Source organism: Puntigrus tetrazona, unplaced genomic scaffold, assembly GCF_018831695.1.
Source record: "Puntigrus tetrazona isolate hp1 unplaced genomic scaffold, ASM1883169v1 S000000106, whole genome shotgun sequence".
Lineage (NCBI taxonomy): Eukaryota > Metazoa > Chordata > Actinopteri > Cypriniformes > Cyprinidae > Puntigrus > Puntigrus tetrazona.
In genome coordinates, this window is record NW_025047783.1 from 36425 (window position 1) to 57500 (window position 21076).

At 38.5% G+C, this 21076-nt stretch overlaps 1 protein-coding gene and 3 long non-coding RNA genes across 16 annotated transcripts in view; 2 read left to right on the plus strand and 2 right to left on the minus strand.

Annotated features, from left to right (window-relative positions):
• Positions 1-114: 114 nt before the first annotated feature.
• On the minus strand, positions 115-1454 carry LOC122332523. Its single transcript, XR_006248495.1, has 3 exons — positions 1269-1454; positions 656-799; positions 115-153 (listed from the first exon to the last, which is right to left on the minus strand). It is a non-coding gene; the product is annotated as an uncharacterized LOC122332523 (long non-coding RNA).
• A 1423-nt stretch (positions 1455-2877) lies between these two features.
• Positions 2878-4311, minus strand: LOC122332532. The gene is made up of 3 exons (XR_006248497.1): positions 4008-4311; positions 3717-3754; positions 2878-3602 (listed from the first exon to the last, which is right to left on the minus strand). It is a non-coding gene; the product is annotated as an uncharacterized LOC122332532 (long non-coding RNA).
• Positions 4312-8058: 3747 nt separating this feature from the next.
• LOC122332520 lies at positions 8059-10729 on the plus strand. Its single transcript, XR_006248492.1, has 3 exons — positions 8059-8339; positions 9828-9926; positions 10595-10729. It is a non-coding gene; the product is annotated as an uncharacterized LOC122332520 (long non-coding RNA).
• A 4203-nt stretch (positions 10730-14932) lies between these two features.
• The window catches only part of add1 (adducin 1 (alpha)), a 32613-nt gene continuing 26469 nt past the window's right edge, over positions 14933-21076 (plus strand). For 3 of the 13 annotated variants that reach the window (XM_043229840.1, XM_043229838.1, XM_043229837.1), the window contains exon 1: positions 14938-15122. The gene's annotated coding sequence lies outside the window, so the exon portion shown is untranslated. Of the gene's footprint in view, positions 15123-21076 lie in introns of all 13 variants that reach the window. The other 10 variants (XM_043229836.1, XM_043229845.1, XM_043229844.1 and 7 more) reach the window with 7 other exon arrangements.

Below are 21076 nucleotides of genomic sequence, written 5' to 3' on the forward strand. Positions count from 1 at the left end.
GTTTTGTATCCCAGTCTCATTCAGAATCACTGACCGGAAGTGATTCACGTCCAGGCGAGAAAACGTCTCGTTTCTGAAGAGAAAAGCACAGTGTTGGGAATGAAAACGCGCTCGCTCATCCCTGGATCACCGGCCGGTGTGAACGAAGAGAGACTGAAAACAAACCGACAAAAAATATTTGATGCACATGTGTTTTTTTTTTTGCATTATATCACATGCTCAGAAGTGAATGGGTGCCGTCGGAATGAAAGTCCAAAAAGATGATAAAAACAATAAGCCACAGTCTTTCAGTTTAAAAGCTACGTGTCTGCCAGAAACAAATCCTTTTTTTGCAACTTTAAATTATTGCTTTTGGTTAAATACGAGTCCATTGTGCTTAATAACACTTCCTCCGTTGAAGAAATCAAAATAAGAGCCTGATCTGTGCAGATTTCTCTCCTTAATCAGACCAGGGGACTTTTTCACCCGACAAAGCGTTATTATAGAATCCTATTTTAGTGAGAATCAGCAGTCTGATGTTAAAAAGTGTGAAAATAGGTTTCTTAAAGCATGCAGCTTTTACCGGATTCCGACGGCACCCGTTCAGAGGCGTTTCTCCGAGTTCTGGTCATGGGAAACAACCACGGAGCTGTTTGTCACACGTGAAAAGTCTTACACTTTGCTGGATATTTTTCGAGGCTGTTCATCCGGTGCACTTTTACTCCTAAGCCGTTTTCTCTTCTCGTCCTTGTTTCCTTCAGCGCGTCTTCGTCTCTCTCTCGTTCTTCAGCTGCACTCTTTCAGTTTTCTTGTCATCCCGCTTTTTTTGCAGAAAGCACACAATACAAACATGTCATTAACGGGAACGAACACAAGTCAGTGTTTAACAGCCGCCGTAAAATACTTATGCATTGCACGAGCCATATCTCACTGTACCATGTCACATAACACGCTCTCGCGCGGTTCTTGTGATAGCATTTCTGAACAGCTGAAAGAAACGAAGTTTCGGAAAACAAAAAGTTGGACGAATCTGGCATTTCCCCGGAAAGCAGGCCTAAATTGGATGCTGAGAAACGAAGGAAGAATATTTCGCATTCTGCACAATTTATACGGTATGAGATAAAGAATCCAAATAATAATTGCTGGTCATCTTTGAAACACAGCAAAACATAGACCTTCGAAAATGCATGTGCAAACTGTTCCACTTAGACCCCAAGTTCTGCAAAAAACGATGCATAATTCTAAACTGAACGCAAACTAGAATCACGAAAAGTCCATAGGACGCTCACCTGGATCCAGAACTGGGTTTCTTTCTTTTCTTTCTCTTCGTTGCGATAGCTAACACAAAGCTGCTCTACAATGTGCACAAACAATCAGAAAGAGCTTTTAAAGTATGTTCGGCTTGGCTTCCAGTACAACAGAAAGCACAGACATGCGTGACATAGCTAGAATTACACAGCAGGGGTGGAATATTACGCTGATATTACATAAACAGCAAATGAACGCACTACATATAGAAGCAGAAACATGCAATGATTTAAGATTTATAGCATGCAAGATTTATGCAAATGCATAAAGGTGTCTGTCGGTGTATGTGCTATGCCATTTGTATGAAATCTGTGTATTATTTACGCACTTTTTGCGTATCTGCTACTGTTTTCATTTGGCATACGCATGCGCATTTTCATAAACCAAGACCTCAAACAAAAAGGAGATTTAATAAGCACGGGTCCTGTTCTATACTGGCGTCTATTTTTAGAGAAGGCTATGCATTTATGAGGGTGTGTGTCAAAAAATAAAACAAACGAATAGATACGACCCCTTTGCAAACCGTTAACGTTTTAATAAGCAACTGGGTTTTTTTTTTCTCGGTAGCTGAAACTAATTACAATTGCATTTATTTTGTAATTAAATTAATCAATTTTTCTGCTTCCCAACACCGTTTAATACCTGTGCAAGATAATTGATGAGCACAGATGGGATTTATAACAGCTTGCTGAATGCGCAGAAAACTGTAAAGCTCAGAAAATTGTGTTTGGTGAAAAAAAAAGCGGTTTTGAAGTGGGCGGGAACTCGCGTAACGCGGACCAATCAGAAGCCTCGTCTCCTCGACGAGTCCAGAACGCCACGCCCTCTCACGGAAACAAACATTGCAGACAAAAAGGTAATAAAATAAAGATTAATCTGTGTCATATTAACTTTACGTTGTATCATTTTTTCGTTCATCCCTTTCATGTGCACCCTTTAGCTGAAACTGCTGTTAATCTATATATTATATCATAAACTTTGTCAACACTGGCTTATTTCAGTGCAAAAAAACGTTTTATTAAGAGGTTTATTTATTGTATGTGGGCTGTTTTAGAGGTACACGTATATTTTAGCAGCATTTAATCGATTTTAGTTTTATCTATGAAATAAATCTGTTTGACTGCTTCAATAAAACACTCAAAGCCGGAGTGATTAGTGTTTAAATGAGCTTAAACGCTGAATATTCACATCTTCCCGCAGCTGAAGAAGAAGAAGAAGAAGAAGAAGACGTCTTGCTGTTTGAGAGATGGGGTTTGAGGGAGATACGGAGGAACAGACAGGTTGGTGTTTTTTCTTTATCCTCTTCATTGAATGATGCATTGAGAAAAAAGCGGCGCGTAAAAAGTAGCATTAAATAGATTGTTGCGTGTGAAAAGTTTCATGCACAAAAGTCACTGCGTTGACACGGTTATAAATGTTCGTTTTCAGATCCATCACTGGTAAATAATTACTTTAATTTGCATCAAAACAAAGCTTTTTCAACTGATTCTTTTTAGACGCAAAATATTTGTCTAATAAGTGCGGTTTTTTTTATTTGTCTAATAAAATGAGTTTGGATAAATTGTTGCAGAAAAAAAACGTGACTCTAAATTTGCTGTTTATCAGACCGTGAGTACATTCTCTCTTTTTATTGATTTTTGTGCAATAAATCTGACAGCTTATAAAGCTCGATTCACAAACTAATGAGTCAAAGGAGTCGATTCATTTCAGTGAATCAAAACAGAAGAAGATGAAACTATTTGTGCATGTACAGCGTTTATAGTCCGGCTCTTGATGCTTTAGCTGTCGAGCAAATAACTTTATGGTGCAAATAACGTGAAAGATGATCTTAAACCAGAGTTGTCCTTTTCTTTTAAAATGATTTGCATGATTCGGCTTTACTGAACATCAAGCATTTAAAAAAAGCATGAGTCTTTCATCGGCACGCAGCACAGATCATCATATTTGGTGAAAAAAAAAAATACATTTTTGCACTTATTCACTGTTCAAATGTAATTAAACAAATCCACACAAACGCAAAGTCGAGGCAGACGTCTGCCATCTTATGCAGTGCACCTCACAGACGATTTTCAATATCATAAATAACCTACAGTTTATATACAGATGTTCCTCAAAAACACCTCCCGTGTTCGGGAGAAGAAGGAAAAGTCGTGCATGAGCAACACGAGGGAGAGTAAACGATGACAGGACTTTAGGTTTGTAGCGAGCTTTTTTCTTCAAGTGTGCTCTCGTGTCCAGGAGAGAGAGACATGCCGGGGCTTCAAGAAGAAGAAGGAGCTGAAGAGCTCGAAACGAGCTGCGTGGACCGGAGTGACCTAGAGAGAGAAAAAGAGAGCATGCGATGCTCTGAAACCACATTCATCCATTGCATTGTTTTGGGCGGTCCAATGCTAAAAAAAAAGCATTTAATAATTATTATTTTCTCTCACCTCATCTGTGACCAGCTCTTCGGGTCCGTCTGCAACCACTGGAATAAATTTGCAATAAATATCCTTTCTGCATCAATACGGTATGCCGTGCATGTGCTAAAAAGCCCCCAAAACGCGTTTTTGTTTATGCTTATTTCACGCCTCCACCTTGCATTAATCCGCGCTGCACATCTTGAGGAATATCTATTGAAATAAAAACTGTGACAACTAGCCCCGGCATGCATTCATTCATTCTGTATCGAAGTCTTCCCATTCATTCACTCTAATAACGCAGACTCCCACAGCACTCACTGTTTGGTTTGTGTTGCATGCTGTCTCTGCGGGTATGCCTGAGTGGTCTTTTCTGCAGCGACGCTTTGGATTCGGAGTCTTTCATCTCTCGCGCAGCGCCTCGTCTCTTTCGCGATCTGCCGCGCGTCACAGCGTCCTCCAGAAGTAAAACGCATCGACCGTCACGTGATTCGAACCGCGTTTCGAGCCTCAGGCTCCGCCCACCGACGCGGGCGTCAAGAATGACACGAGGAAAAAATAGCTCGCTTTATTAACGGTGGAAATAAAGGTCACTTTCTTAAAAATGCGCCTTCTCTATGACGAAACGTGAAGTTGGCTCACATTAAAACAATGCATTCCATGAAACTGGATGCATAAAAGAAACATTCAAGTGTATTTGCTTTTTTTTTTGGATTACTCTAACATTGCATTTTAGCGTTTTGTGAGTTTGGAGAGATTTTGTGAACCTGGCTTAATCGATTGCGTTATATTTAGATGGTTATTTTGATTAGGGTTCTTGCAGACAAGAGAAACAAACAGTAACAGACAATATGCAATATGTAAAACGAAGCACAAAAATACGACAAAAATGGAGAATGAAGGTGTACAAGACCGGCATATCCTACTAAAACATAAATGACAATAATCATATCAATAAATAAAAAAACAAAAACATCATTGGTCCTCGTAGCTCAAAAGAAAAGTGAACACCGCTTCCCGCATTTGATCAAATTCTTCAGCATTCCCAGAGAGTCCGGTTAACCAGAAGAGAGGCCTAGCATTTTTCTTCCAAAAAAGCTAAATCATTTTCTTAGCTACAATCATACCATATTGGACAGGTGACCGTGAAAGCACAACAAAGCCGAGCGACTGAGCTTCAGGGAGGCCAGGGTTCATATAGGGCTGCTTTTCAAGATGTAGGTTTGAGTGACATTGTGGATAAAAACCAGTCAAACCGAGTCAAAGCTGATAACTGGAGAGCAAGCATAAACGATTGCTTTGATCATATTAGGCTAAGACATTTGATTTGTCGTTTATTTACATTTGCATGCATTTTCGTGTCAGTTGCATGTAAGTGTTTTAGATTTCAATTCTGCTAGATGCATGTTCTTTAACAGAGGTATGTTACCCGCTAAGCTTCAAATCATAAAAACAGTAATAAACAGTGCTTTTATTAAGGTTAAGAAATTTGATTTTATCGTTTATTTACTTTCCATGGAGTTTCATGTCAGTTGCATTTATGTTTTTGTGAGTGTTTTAGATTTCAATTCCGTGTCACAAGAAACCAGGTGCACGTTATTTATCGCAGGTATGTTACCCGGTAAGCTTTAAGTCATTAAAAAACAGTAATAAACCACTTTTATTAAAGCTAAGAAATTCGATTTTATCGTTTATTTACTTTCCATGCATTTTCATGTCAGTTGCATTTAAGTGTTTTAGTCTTCAATTGCGTGACACAAGACGCCAGGTGAACGTTCTTTATCGCAGGTATGTCGCAGTAGACTCGCTTGGTTGTGAGACAGACGACGTAATCTGTTCACATCCAATGCAAACGTCATGGAAGCGACCTCGTGCTGAGCCGTAAAGGCCGCGCTAAATTGCTACACGTGCCTAGTCACGTGTTAAATACGTGTTACTCAAACTCAACGCAAAAGAACCGTTTTAGATCAGAGCTAGGCACAACTCCAATCCGAAAGCATGCACAAAGCATTCCATGCATCCTCCATGACACTGCTTCCAAACGTGGAAATATTTCTTCGTAGTTTACATTTCTTCTTCTTTCCTTTTCGCTTGAGCCGCTGAAGCGCGCAGCTGCTAAAAATACGATTGCATGTGTTTATGAGCTTCTCTGACGCGTGAAGCGAAGTGCGAGCCGGTTTGGCCTCTTTTCTTTCTTTTGAAATCCGTCGTGTCTTTTTATAATCTTCATTACAATAACTAATGATGCAGATCTCCGATGATGAGACATCATTGCAGCATTCGGCCACAGCAAGGATAAAGGCTTTTATTACCATATAGGGTCAGTTTAATGAATTTAAATGAATGAACAGCATGCAGTTTACTAATGAACAGTTTTTGGGTTGTAGAAGGTGTATAAATGTCAACCCGGGGGTTTACCAAACCTGATTTGGGTCAGTCTTGCTCGTTTCGAGCCCAAATCAGCTGACGGCGAGTCTAACTGTAATCAGCTTATGTGTTAGACTCGTTTCATCCGAACTCACGAAAGTACACAAAGTCAAGACAGACGTGCGCCATTAGATGCAACCGCACCTCACAGAGGCCTTTAATGTCATAAAAACTGTACAGTTTATACACAAATGCAAAAGTAAAAGGAGAAAAGCGAGAAATGCATTGGGCTTTTTGCCAGGTTTCCGAGACAAACAGCGGCAAAAAAAAAAGATGCACAGGATTTGAGGATTCGAAATGATTTCTGAGCCACGCTTTCAGAGACAGAAAAGCAAAAGAACGGAGGCGCTTTGAAATGCTGCAGATAATCTGTTTTAGAGAGTTTAACACGCCTTTGATTTGCTGCTGTCAGGCGCTGGAAACAAACGCAGGGCTTATATAAATATTGGCAATCAAACAGTTGCCGGCAGCCACTGATTCCCACTGTGCCGTGGAAGTCAGTGCCTACCAGCGGATGTTCGGTTACCTGGATTCTTCAGGATATCTTCCCTTGCGTTCACGGGGATTAACAAAGTCTGTAAATAATGACACAATTTTCATTCGAGTCTTGTGTTAGACGAGTGCGTCCAGGAGAGGGAGACACGGCGTGACTTCACTGACCGACGGGAGACAGGAGAAGATGAAGCCGAAGAGCTCAAAGCGAGCTGGACGTCCTGAAGCGACCCAAAGAGAGACAGAAAAGAGCCTTTACAACTCGATTTCTCAAAACTGACCTCGAGAGGCTGCGTGAGATTGTTCTGGGCGGTTGCTATTAGTTACCAGTGCTGCATAAAAAACTATTTCACTTGATTATTTCAGTTTCCACACACCGGTCGTTTCTCCTTCTTCTGCAGACGATCTGTGGAGTGGTCTGCGACCGAACGCAACTCTTCTGCATCCAGACACACTGGAATAAATAAAAGATGAATTGTGCGTTTTAAATTAGCGCTTTATATTGAAGAATGTGAAGTTTAGGACAGCCTGGTGCCTGTATCTGAGTGGCACGTGTCTGCAAATTCATAAGATGCTAAATGATTTCGTCTTGGATTAAGAAACTGATACATGTTACGACTGTATAATTCAATAATGCTTTCAAATGCTGTCATTGTTTAAGATGTCACCTTTTAAATGCTAAATACACACTAAAAACAATAACAGGCGTGCTATATTTTGCTACCTATGATAAAACAGTGTGTGAGGTCACGTTTCTTTGCGACACGTGACCCAGGTGTTGAATGAACAGGAAATATGAATGAAATTTGGGGAGGAGCTTATTCTTTGAATCATAGATAAAGCTGTTTGACGCCTCCATCCGCCTCCACAAACCCCACCTTAATCACTGCTGTATTGACTAACTCTTAAAGGCCTTTAGGTTTAGAAAAAAATGATAATAAACGCTTATTTACCGAAATAAAAAATTGTGACAACTTGCCCCGGTTATATTTATCCGTAGTAATAACGAAAGGTACTCACTGTTTGGGTTGTGCTGCATGCTTTCTCTGCGAATATGCTTCGGTAGGCCGTGTTTTCTGCTGTTCATCTCTCATTTAATGCCTTTATCTCTTCTGTAGGGTCCAGATGTGGTCTCACATATTACCTCCCCTGCTCTCTAAAAGTCACGTGATTTTGCTTTCAGTTCGGCGTGAAAAATATATAAATAATAAAGTATTTTATTCACCGTCTAAAGACTCGACCAGGAGCAGAAACGTTCGCGTCAGCTCTGTGGGCGTTTGTAAGTCCTGTAATGTAAGTCTGAAGCAACTCACGAGACTCAATGAAACAGATCAAAGACTACAATACGTCACTCAGACCCCGCCCACCGACGCGAGCGTCAAAAACGAGCCAGTGGAAAAGTACGGAGCAATTTCAGCTGAGCAGTAAAAATATTTTGCGTACAAATGTCCGTAATATCACCATGACCTGCACAGGCTAAACGCTAAACGTTTTTATAAACATGCCTTAGATAAAAAAATACATTATAGTGTACTTCTTAAGACAAAACGAAGGCAATGGCGTGTTTTAAAATCAGTCGGTGCGAGTTGAAATAGCTCAGATTTAAGCCTTGTCTGTGAAACTATGTAATCTAAACATCAACACTGAGATAAAATGCTGACCCATAAAGAGGATATAATGACTGTCAAGCTTTGGGATGTGTTCCAGCTTTATGCATTGCTTTATCAAACGTGGGTAAGTGCATAAAAAATACAGAAATAAACTACATTTTGAACAAAAAGCGATTATGAATTGGATTTAGAATTATATAATCAAAACGTAGATTTTATATCATAAAACAAAATATGTATATACAAATTAATACCTAAATATGGACATTGTAGCATAGGCTTGACTATATTGGCAACATAAAATCACTAGTTTACTGAGACTATACTAAAATGTTACTACAGGTATTTCATTATCTATATGTTCACTTTTAGTATAGTTGCAGCACACGCTAAAAACATTGGCGTAAATTAGTCGTGTACTCAAAGTTTACTACCGGTATACTCAAAGTATACTTAAAAGTGTGCTTTTATATATTAGAACGTGGGCCAATTTAACCCTTAAGGAGGAATTAAATAGTACACTTACAAGTATGCTGCATTTAAAAAAAAATATTTAAAAGTTGAGCCAACTTAAAATTTGTAAATTTTAGAATTGGAAAACTCACACTAAAATAAGTTGAGAAAACTCAAAAATGTTAAGTTGGTTGCGTTCAAATTTTAATTTTTTTCCTACGCTGTAAAAAGTGCTACAAGTAGCTTTTATGTACTATAAATAGTTGCAGTTTATTATAGTTTTATACTAAAAAGTATCAATATACTTCCTCTTTACTTAAAATATATACGTTTTTTGTGTAACAATATAGTTTAAATAAAAGAACTGCAATTTATTTGAGTAGTTATTTGCATGTGGTGGTTTTTGTACAGGAAATGCTCTAAAAGTGAGTTGATATGCACAGTTTATCAAAGCAGCTGTCGATGTGGCGCGTGCGTTCATCAAACGTAAACATTCAAGTTGCCACGATGCCTTTTTTTTTAACTACGGCGTGTTTAAAAAAATGCAGATACTGCTACTTAAGTAACTAGGTAATAATTAGTCGCACAAATGCCCTCTGTTATATTTTTAGATTGCACAGATTAAATTTAGGGATCAGGTTATACGATTGAAACGTCACAGTTTGGGCCTTCAGGGAACAGTTGTGTGGGCAAACAAGGCAAAGCACACTCTTAGAAGAAAAAGGTCTATATTTGGAATCTATATATGTCGCTACATATTTGGAATCCCTGAGGTTCCACATAGAACCCTTTTAAGGGTTCTTTGTATAGCCAAGAAAAAAAAGGTTCCATATAGAACCCTTTAGGGGTTCCCATCATGGGAGAATTTTTTTGGATTTCATTTTTGTTTTGTTTTAATACAATTTTAAGACTAAGGGCACATAAGGCAACAAACGTAAGAATTAAATTTCGTCCTTGCTTGTTTCATGCTTTAAAAATAACTATAAAATGAATATGTTCCTTTAATGCTTGACTCCTTGGGCTTAAAGCTACTTGTCTATTTTTCAGTCTGTATGTATTAATATTGTAATGATATGGGGTAATGCATTTGAAATATATTTCAAACTTTGTGGCTTAAACTTTGACCGAACTCTTAATTTTTTTTTGTCTCCACCAATAGCACCGACACGCTTGGGATTATCACCCGTGGTCAGAGGTGTCCCAAACCTGTCCTGTTTGGACTTCCCTATGCCCTTGACCCCTTGATCCCTCAAAACTGGTGTGTACTTTTGAGATATATCAGAGGCTCTTTGTGGGATTGGACCCCATGCGTCCTAAACCGTCAAATTTGGGAGTTCTTAAAAATAATACTTGTTTGATATATAGAAATACTGTAAAAAAAAAAGAACAGGTTGTAAATACACTTTTATAGTGTTTGATTTATATTATTGTGCGCACACATTTAGTCTGTTTTGTAGTCACTGTTACTGATTGACATTAAATAAATGTTTTCAATCTATCTTCCCATCTTTTGGATTGCTATATCCTTTGTTACTGAGACGGGCGTATCTTCAAATCCGAGTGTTATGGAGGCCTGCATGATTCATGCTGCCAAACGTCCCTTGGAGAAAAACAGAGCACCCTAGCAACCGCTTAGCAACCGTTTATCTGCATCAAAACATTGTATAGACATGAGGGCCCTTTCGACTCGCGTTAGCAAACATTGCTTCCAATGTGCTAGCAGTGAATAGCTACACATTATAATATCAATAACTTAAACCCTAGCGACACCCTAGCAACCACCCAGCAGCCCCGCAGCAACCAGCAGAACACAGTTGCATCAGTCGGTCTCGATTTTTACTTTAAACTTCAAATTGCTTCATGATTTCAGGTTAAGCTTTCTCAAGGCAACCTGTTTTTTGTTGTTGTTGTTGTTGTTCTCTGCAGCTATGCATAAGGTTGCATTCGACTGAGCTGTTCATCACCAGAACAGACAAGAGACCCGGCGGAGGTTTGAAAGTTTCCCACATGTCAAATCAAAACGCGGAGGTGAATGCAGGTGATTGAGATCGTGACGCAAATGCGGTAATCTGTATCATGTGGTTCGGGGAAGGAGTGGTGCAATAAATCAGTGACGATAAACTTTGCACAGCTTCTGCAGTAAAGCATGCATTTATGCATTTATTAACACTTTTCACAGTTTCGCAGACAAATCTTAAGCCAGTCTCAGACTAAAAAGCGCGTTTGTCATGTCTGACATATACGAAAATACTGTTCTGTGTCAAGATGCACACCTGTAATGTATTATATTTCATTTTGCTTAAATATCTTAATTTAACTAAGGCCTGGTCCGGGATTAAACTGAGCCTGAGATCCCCAGTTTGTAGTTCGTTTACATTCTCGTGTGTTTTTGCAGTCAGTATGTAACTTTAAACTGTTTTTGTGAGTATTTAAACCTTCACAAAACATCAGAAGGAGCGTTACTTTGCGTTAAAAGTTAATTTCCTTAAATGCTAAACTACTATCAGCTTTTTTTTACCAGCATTCAATCAATCAGTCAATCAATCATTTTTATTTATATATTTTTGTTTATTTATTAACAACACAGGTTGCATCAAAGCACATAAAATCATAAATCATAAAAACATTAATGAAACTAGATCATATATATTTTTTTGCTGCGGTAAAACGATGCAGTCTGATTGTGGTTAAAACGTAAATGACTTTGTGTTGAAGCTAAAAGCTATTAAACCAATACTACTTCGTTCAGTCTCAAGGAGAGGACTTAAACTTGCACGAAAATAAGAAAATTAATTATTACAGATAAGAAGATGAACCCCGTTTATTAGTGAAGTAGAATTTATGACAACGAAATTTCTCTCCACTTTGTATTTTCTTAATTCATATCCCTGGACTAGCTTTAAAACGAGTTATTAGTGCATGTTTTACACGGTAAACATTTTCTCGAAGTATTCTCGTTACGTCTAAATCTTTCCATTGACCCGACTGAATCGGAAAAGTTCCATGTAAAGAGTTGCGTGATGTTATATATTAGATTATAATGCAGACACTCGCATAGTCTAATATATATATATTTAAAGCGAAATATTTATTGTGCGTTGCAAAGCAACAGACACTTGGATTTGAGCAATCGTCATGACGACCGAAAACAAACGCAGTGTAATGTACACATGGACGCTATCATAACCTTTCACAAAGCGAACAGAATCGTAATGATACGCTCATTTAATCCTGCAGTGATCATCTGCTAAAACACAGAGACCCGAACGAGATAAAAACACCAGAAATTAAGAGTAAAGCGTTGACTCGTTTTAGAAAGATAATCATCTTCTGCAGGTCGAGACTAGTAAAAATCTAGACAATTTTGTTTCTGTTGTTATATAGTTATATAGCCCTTTATACTACAAATACAAACTATACAGCTTGATTACAGTGTAGCTGCTTTAGTCTGATCGTATTACTCTCATATATAAGCCTGTATATATGTTCAGTTATATACGTACACAGTACAGTTAGATATCAAGTCATGAACTCGAAATTGGATTTGTGTTCCAGGCTCATTCAGAATCACCGACTGAACGTGTTCCAGGTGATAAAACGTCTTCTTTCTGAGGAGAAAGACACAGCGTTAGAAATCCAAGCGCTCAGATGGACTCCCCCGAATACGAGCAGCGACTCTCTCACCTCAGCTTCGCCCTTCTCTAACGCAAAGCGACGCTCTGAGGGCCGGTCTGGACGAAGAGAGACTGAAAAGACAACGAGCCGGTCGTGAACGAAACTGGTTCCTGCGTCGGGGTTGGAGAAATGCAGCGTTCATCGGCGTCTCTGAACGCGATGCTCTGCGGTGAATGGGTGCCGTCAGAAACCAGAGTCCGAACAGCTGATAAAAAAACGCCCACTCTTGTCCATCATCTAGAGAAGACAAAAGCTGCTCGTCTGTAAGAAATCCATCGGTAAGACGTTTTTAAACTTCATACAGTTGCTCATACTTATATTATAAGCAGGTATCTGGTTTGATGGATGGATTTCTGACTAACACGCCACTTTTATCTTAAAGGCATTAACTGCTGGACTGGAGCGCTGTGGATTACTGTGGGGTTTTTTTCATCAGCTTATTATGGGCTTGTTCTGACGGCACCCATTCACTCCAGAGCATCCGCTGATGAACGCCACATTACAAATCTGACGAAGAAACAAACTCTATCTATCTAGACCGCTGTCAGAACTAGCGCATTAATATATGCATTAATTAACATTCATCCTCTTATCAATCAGTGTTTGGTGGAAACCAGTTCATAATTGCTTTAACGTGCGATACGTTCTTAATAAAAGTCCCATTGATTCAGATTAACTGTGAGCGCACATTTGTGTTCATATCTAAAATCTCTTACAGTTTGTCCAAAGGTCAAGGCTGTTCATCTGGTGCACTTTCAGATGTTCTCTAGATTTACAAGCATTTTCTTTCCCTCTCTTCGTTGTTTCCTCCTGCGCGGGTTCAGCTTCGTCTCTCGGCGTTTCCATTCTCTGCTTTTCTTGTTCTCCAGCCGCGTTTCGGTCTCTTGCTGGCACCTCTTTACGTTTTCTTGTCATCCTACTGGCACGAAGGCAGATGCAGGAAACGCAAACCGATTTAAATGTACTATCACTTAATTTCTGCATCAGCCAAGTGATCTCAAATCGTGCAACAGAGCTGTTTTAACGATGCAAAATCCTAATTCGAATGCAATCTAGAAATGTAAACGAATCCGTGTGACACTCACCTAAATGCAGATCTGGAAACATTTATTCCTTTTAGTCTGAATCCTTAAAGCACGTCAAACCTCCATCAATCACAGCAAAGAACACCAGAATCGACCAGGAAATGAATGAGTAAACATGTCTATTAGCTTCTATGATGCATGAAGTCACTTGAGAAAGTGCCTGAACTGGTTTAGCCTCCTTTCTTTCTTTCAAAATGGACCTAGCCTTTGTTATTTTCGCTACAATAACCAACAACCCCAAATCTCTGATGATGAGATCTCATTACAGTATTTGGCCACGGCAAGAATAAAGACGTTTAGCACCATATTATACCAACTAACGAGTCCACTGCTGATTAGAGCACACAAGAAAGCATTTGCGGTGCATATGCTCAAACCCACCCAGCAGCATTAGTGAGGTCCACAGGCAAAATGTATTTACAATTTAACACCACAACAAATAACGAGGCACAAGTCACCCATAAACTACAATATAAGCATCTCAGAACTGAAATGTGACCACACAGATGACTAGTCACCAGTAAGGGGATTCAATAGCTTGCTGAATATAAAGTAAAGTGAGAAGTGGCGCCCTCGTGTGGCGAACCTGAGAACTGACAAACATGAGACCACTGTCCCGCTATATATATTTAGACATATTTATATGTAAAAAATAATAATATGCATAAAATATTACATATCAAGTGTTCATTGCAGCTGGCATATTTATTTCGTTCTTAATTATTACAAAACTAGCTTGAAAAAAATACTCATTTACACAAAAAACATTTATGTGACCCCCGGACCACCACAAAACCTGGCATGGGTAGCCTATATTTGTAGCTATATCCAACAATACACTGAATGAGTCAAAATTAAGATTTTTCTTTTAGGGAAAAAAAACGTTTAAGTAAGACCATGTTCCATGAAGACATTTTGTACATTTCCAACCATAAGTATATTAAAACGTAATTCTGATCAGTGATAGGCTATGCATTGCTATATACATTAAAAAAAAAAAAAAAACTATATATATATATATATATATATATATATATATATATATATATATATATATATATATATATATATATAAAATATAAATTAAAATATTAAAAATATATATATATATATATATATATATATATATATATATATATATATATATATATATATATATATATATATATATATATAATTATTATTTTGCACACTCAGGTTACAGATGTTCACATAATTGTATCTCAGCCAAACATCGTCTTACCCCAGCAAACCATACATGAACCGAAAGCTTATTTATTCAGCTTTCACATGTTGTATAAATCTTTATAAATATAATATAAATTGACCCTGGTTTTGTGGTCCTGGGTCACACACCCCACCCAACAGTCTCTCAAAACAACAGATTACACAGCAGAGCTAGCTGTTTTGAAGCGCACGTACAGGCCCCGCCCATCGCCGCTGTGGGCGGCTCACATCAAAGGGTCGGCTTCGCGAAGTAGGCGGGAGTTCGCGCGGCGCAGACCAATCAGAAGCCTCTTTCCCTCAACGAGTCCGGAGCGCCGCGCCCCAGTCTGTGAGACGCGTACCGACAGAAACAAACGGTTGCAGAAAGAAACAGTGGATAAAATCTCTCCAACGGTGAAAAACCTCGCGCTCTCCGTCCGTCCTCGAGTTGCTGTCCACTCTAGCCGCGCGTCCAGACCCGAATAAGCGTAAGTTTCAGTTTCTAATTTCCTTTCACTCTGGATTATTCTCCTCAGGGCTTTAGCAGCGCGGCCTCAGCGCTAGCGCGCGCGCTAGTGGCGTTAGCGCTAGCTTTCTGCAGACCAAACGCGGTTGTCGTGTACGTTTTGACGCTTCTTGCGATTTGGAGGTCATCTGGCCGGTTTCTGCCACGATTGTGGCCCTCGGCAGCGATTAGCGCGCGGAGCTCGCGCGCGCGACGGACAGGGCAGTCGCGCGAGGGCCACTCCAACTCCTCACGCGCACGAACGAAAACAATAAAAGTCTTCATTTGTCACTTACAAAGTTGGGAATCTGGAGTGAGCTGAAAAATGTGACGGCATTTGTTGTACGTGCGTCTCGTTAAAGAGAATGTCGACAGCGTAGTTTATTTCCAGGTTATTGTAAACTGTTTTAAAGTGATAGTTCTCATTACAATATACTCGTATTATAGCCCATGTTTTATCAATGTAAGGCTCATGTTGTTTCTTAGTTGCACAAATATATATATATATATATATATATATATATATATATATATATATATATATATATATATATATATATATATATATATATATATTTGTGTGTGTGTAAATAATTTTTTATCATAGGGTTTTTTTTTATTTTAATTTATTTTTACACCGCTTTTCTTTAACCTTTTACACCCTTCCTTTCAACCATTTAAAAATCCTTACTTTATTCCCACCCAGTTAGTTAGTTTCTCTTTTGTGTCATGAATAGGCACGCTATCCCCTTGGAACTGACACTAAGTGGCCATCCACTCTTGGCCGATATATCGGTTTATCGCTATTATCGTTAGGCCTGTTGTGGTGTGGGATGTCTGTGGTTTTGCTCTGATCACAGATTGGGTTCGTGTGTGTGTCACTGGTGTCTTGACAGTCTGTCGGTCAAAGCGTCTGCTCTTACCATACGGCCATCGCAGATCTATGGCTAATGGGTTTAAAATCTGCTTCTGGTTGATTAACCGTCTATTTTTCTCTCTTCTTGCTCTCTTTAGGGTTTCAGCGAGCTTCCGCTCTAGCAGCTTGTTGCTTTAAAACCGTGAGAACGATGATGTATGATAAAAAAATCCAATAATTAACAACTAATGCTAATAATCAATTCTTTTGGCAAGTAATAGTTTGGTAATATCGTTACAGTTGAATGAATAATGGATATATTAAAATGATTTTGTACATGGTTAACCGAATTATTAATTGAAATGATCAGTTTAATCGACTACTCTTTTCAGTTTCAGAGGTTTTTCAGCAACAGTACAGTGGTAAAATCTCTGGATTGAGTATGATTTTTCTCTCTCTCTCTCTCTCTCCGTCCCACGCCTACGACCCTCTAGAGGGATGAAAATGTGTTTCTCATTTTCATCTCTTTTCCTCTCTCCTCCCTTTCTGTAGTTTAGGTTTTCATACGTGCAGTGCCGTGTTGCTTTAAACAGGAAATATTTTGTGTCACATGAGCAGCTGTTTGCAACACGGTCTTGCGTGTGTTTTGGTTTGTTTAGCACAGTATAAATGGTCTGAGAACGTCGATAGTAAAAAAACAACAACCCCAAAACAGTCCTGTTTTAAAGCTTGAGCCTCCATAAGCAGCATTTTGAAGTGACACGGGCCAGATCCAAAACAACACAAAAACTGTTAAAAATGTCATTATGCTGCTTTAAAATTCTAAGGCAGAATTGCATGTGCTTTTAAAAAATTATTATAAAACTCACATCTGAATTACCATTAGTTAACTTTTATTTTTTTAAACTTAAACACACACACACACACACACACACACACAATAATGCAGAGAAAGAAGAAATAAGTTAAACATACTACAAAAAGAATAATACCAAATAATCCAGTGTTCTGTGAAAAATGTGCTGTCAAAAAAAAAAAAAAAAAAATAAATATATATATATATATATATATATATATATATATAATATATATATATATATTATAATATATAATATATATATATTTATATTATAATATAAATAAATATATATATTTTAAATACAATTTTTTTTTTACATCAGAGATATGTCGCTGAAAAGGATTCTTCTATTTCTTAGTGGCAAGCTGGTAAAATTAATTTATTGTGGTTGTAAAATGAGAAATGTTGTCCTAATAAATATACTTATAACGCATACAGTACCAAAAAAGTGTTATTGATTATGGCGTAAATAAAATCATTATTTATTGTTCTGTCTGCAGCAATATGTAGAGCGATTCAAATAATGCACTAAGTTCTGGAATACAGCCCATATGTTTTATCATTGATTATTCAGCCTTATATGGAGGAGATGGAAAAAGAGGCAATGAGATTTTCTGTGTTGTATTTCTAAGTTGATTTTTAGACTTAGAGCTTTATTTTAGCGAGTCAGAAGTGATATTTGAAGTATTTGCCCACTGCATTTGGCGAAAGAGAGTTATGCAGATTATGCGGACTATTCAGATCTACATTTAGACCCACAGCGTGCCAGAAATAATGCAGACGGACAGTGACATGACGTTCCTCGCATGCACACCGTGTGATTTAAGACGTTAAACAGATGCCGTGTGGAGTGGCCACAGTTTTCATTTGACCAAACTTCATTAATGTACTGAGCTAATTTTTTACAGCTCATTAAATTAAGATCTTGATTTGTCAATGAATGCATTCTGCAGTCAAACTGCAATATTGTTCTGTGAAGACGTAGATATTATTATATTGTATTGCATTTTTTTATACATGTATATGTTATATTGTTTTATTTCCACCTTGTGGAATAAATAAAGCTGATCTAATAGCTAGACAATCTGAATAGTTTGTATAATGGACATTTGATTTGTTTCTTATGATCATTAGTTTGTAGACAGAAAATCTTCTTGAATTTTAAAACATCACTTTCTAAGCATTTCACTTATGAGCACACCCACATAAACACTCAGCCAGCAACTCAATCCACACACACACACACACACACACACACACACACACACACACACACACACACGAGTGCCGCTCCACGCCCTCCCTCACATCTGTGTAGTGTTACGGCTGAGATAATTCACACACTTCTCTTCTGGAAAGTAGGTCAATGAGGAAGTTCCTCATCGGTTGGTGATAAGAAGCAAATTCATGCAGTTGAACCCCTGGGCTGCTTACATAAAGATTCAGCACTTTTACGAGACGCAGAACATCCGCCAGATCCTAGAATCGATCTTTTCAGTATATATTTTTTATTTAGTCTTTTAGCGTTAATGCTGTTATAGCTTTTTAATTTATTTTATGTTTTTTGCTTAAATTCAAACTAAAGGAAAATAAGAAATGTTGCCTTGAAATTGAATGCACTACTTTTTCCTTTAACCTTGTCCCTGAGATTTGTTTTCTTCATTGAAAAATAATGTTTAGTTCATGATTAATTAGGTTTTTAGTTAGGCTGTAGAATCTATAAATCAAAATTAATTTTTAGTAAGATTTTTAGCAACAAAACCATGCAACCGCATGTTGAGTTTTACTGTAAAACTACAGTTGCAGACCTTTCTGTTTTTAATATTCGAAGAAAGCTCTGAATCGCACAGGCCGCCAAATCGTAAGTGATCTAAACCGCCGATTAAACATGCCCGCAATTAAGAGATTTTCCTCCGAGGTTGCATAATCCCAAGCTTTTCTGTCTTTCTCTGTCCGTATGAAAGACGCTCACACTTCCTCCAGCTCTGCAGGTGTTCCAGTCTTATACGCGTTTATAAGCCGATCACTGGGTTCGTTCGGCTGCTTTCAGTCACGACAGACTCTCTCCGATCGCCTGCTGTCCAGCTTGTCGGCTGCCAGCGAGTTCTGGAACGGGTTTTGGCCCGGACCGATGGGTTTTGGCCTTCATCTGAGCCTGCTGGTGGGCTGAAATGGATTTGACTGGCATTCAGAAACTGTCAAGAAGCCATTATCGATGCAGGAAATTCATGCAGTGAGATCTGGCTTGCTTACGAAGGCTTACGAAGTCAGAGGCGCGCTCGGTTTCTTATTCTCTCCGTGGAATTTGTAGGCATTTTGGGAAAAAATGCACATTCGTTTAAATGTTAGGCTTATTGCAAACGACATTAAGCACTTGCAAGCTTGATTTAATGAGACTTTCCAGACATTTCTCTCAGCGAGGCCGTTATATAGCGTGGTTATGAAGGAAAAAAGAGAGACATGGGCTAGCAGAGACTGTAAATAGTCTGAGAAGATAAGATAAATCCGTAGATGTTGATGAAGCGAATCTCCCCATTGAGTTCAGGAGTGAGTGGGCAGAAAAAAGGACACGAGTGACCGTATACCGTGTTACATAATCCTACAGGTTTCCATGGAAATGCGTTTTGTTTCCATAGTGACTGCCGTCATGCCTACACATCTCTGTGCTCTTAAAACAAACGCCGAGCTTAATATAACGCTACACAATCTCTAAGCTATAAACAACATTTCTGTCTGTCACGATAATCGTTTTACCGTTAAAATGAGCTCTGCAAAATGCTTTATGAGAATATTGCTCACCTAGAGTGAAGATTTATTTAGGGATGCGCTAAGTTTGTTTACTGAATTTCTTTTGCCAGTGATTGGCGTGGCTTTTTCAGGAATAAGAAAACGTTGCTTTAACTGATGTTTACTATTAAAAAAAAACACGGTAACAAAGTTGGTACCGTGTACCAAGTGATGATTTTTATTTTCACACAGACAACAGTCATATCTCCGTATGTGTTCTCGTGAACTTGTGAAACGTCATTGCCCAAACACACGCTAATGTTTAAAACGTTACTGTTATTGTGTCATGAAGCGTAGTTTTAAGAGTTTTCAGGCGAGAATGTAGGTGTTTAATACTCAAATCTGCAGTTTATTTATAAAGATAGTGCCTATTTAAAAATGTCGATTTCCCCCGGCTAGTTCTTCCAACGTTTGCCGCTGGCTCTGACGTCTTTGTAGATGAGAGACAATTACGTTATATTTTACAGGCATTCGTGGTCTTGTGCATCTTGCTGGTCATACCGTTTCGGCTGAGCACAAAGTTGTTTAATTTCTACTATATTAATTTATGCTATATTATATTTAACTTTGTATATTTTGAACTTGACCGCAGTACAGCGCTGATTTGTTTGCTTTTGTCTTTTATTTTCACTTAAGACTCTTATCTCACTTAAGGCTATTATTGTTCATTAAAACGGACAAAATCACTTTATCGTTGATCGCTATGTTTTCTCATACACAACGCCTATCAAGTAAAGGTACTTGGTAGTGGAAACGCAAGTTGGATTAGGGTGTTGTAATAAATTTTATTAATGTAAAAGTAGTTTTACTTGCACTTCACTGTTATTTTCTGTTTGATTATATGTATGAAGGTTGGCCTTGCATATGACCGTTATTGTGTCTGGACTGATTCCGACTGAACTCTGGGTCATTTAGGGATAAAAGCTTTGTTCGCTCCTAGAGGGTCACTGCGTTTGTCTGAAACTGATGCTGAAATCGATCAAAAACACTACGGAAAACCCAATAGCCGCCGCGCTGAGCGTTCCAGCTGGCAGGAAAAACTGGACCAAAGTGGTTGGAGGTTCAGTCACAGCATCAGAAGAAGATAATGAGATTATTTTGGTTCAGATGTTTTGGACAGGAGGGGTTTCCAATCAATTGTCGGTTCTCTGGGAGGGGTATCGCTGTATTTCCTGTCACAACAGGAAGTGACAGGCAGAATGCAGACAGTCTTTTTATTCTCTGGGGATTTTTATTTGTGCTCGGATCCGAGTGTTTATTCAGAACGGTGCATGAAGAGGCTTCTGTGCCTTTTTTATACGATCGCAGTGGAAAGCGAATCATCTTTCAGAGTCTCGGTTACCAAGGAGATGAAGACTGAAGGGCTGCGCTGCTGGGCTGTAATTCACGTCCTGAAAGAGAGTGGGAGGAAACTCTGGAAATCACGAGAGAGAGA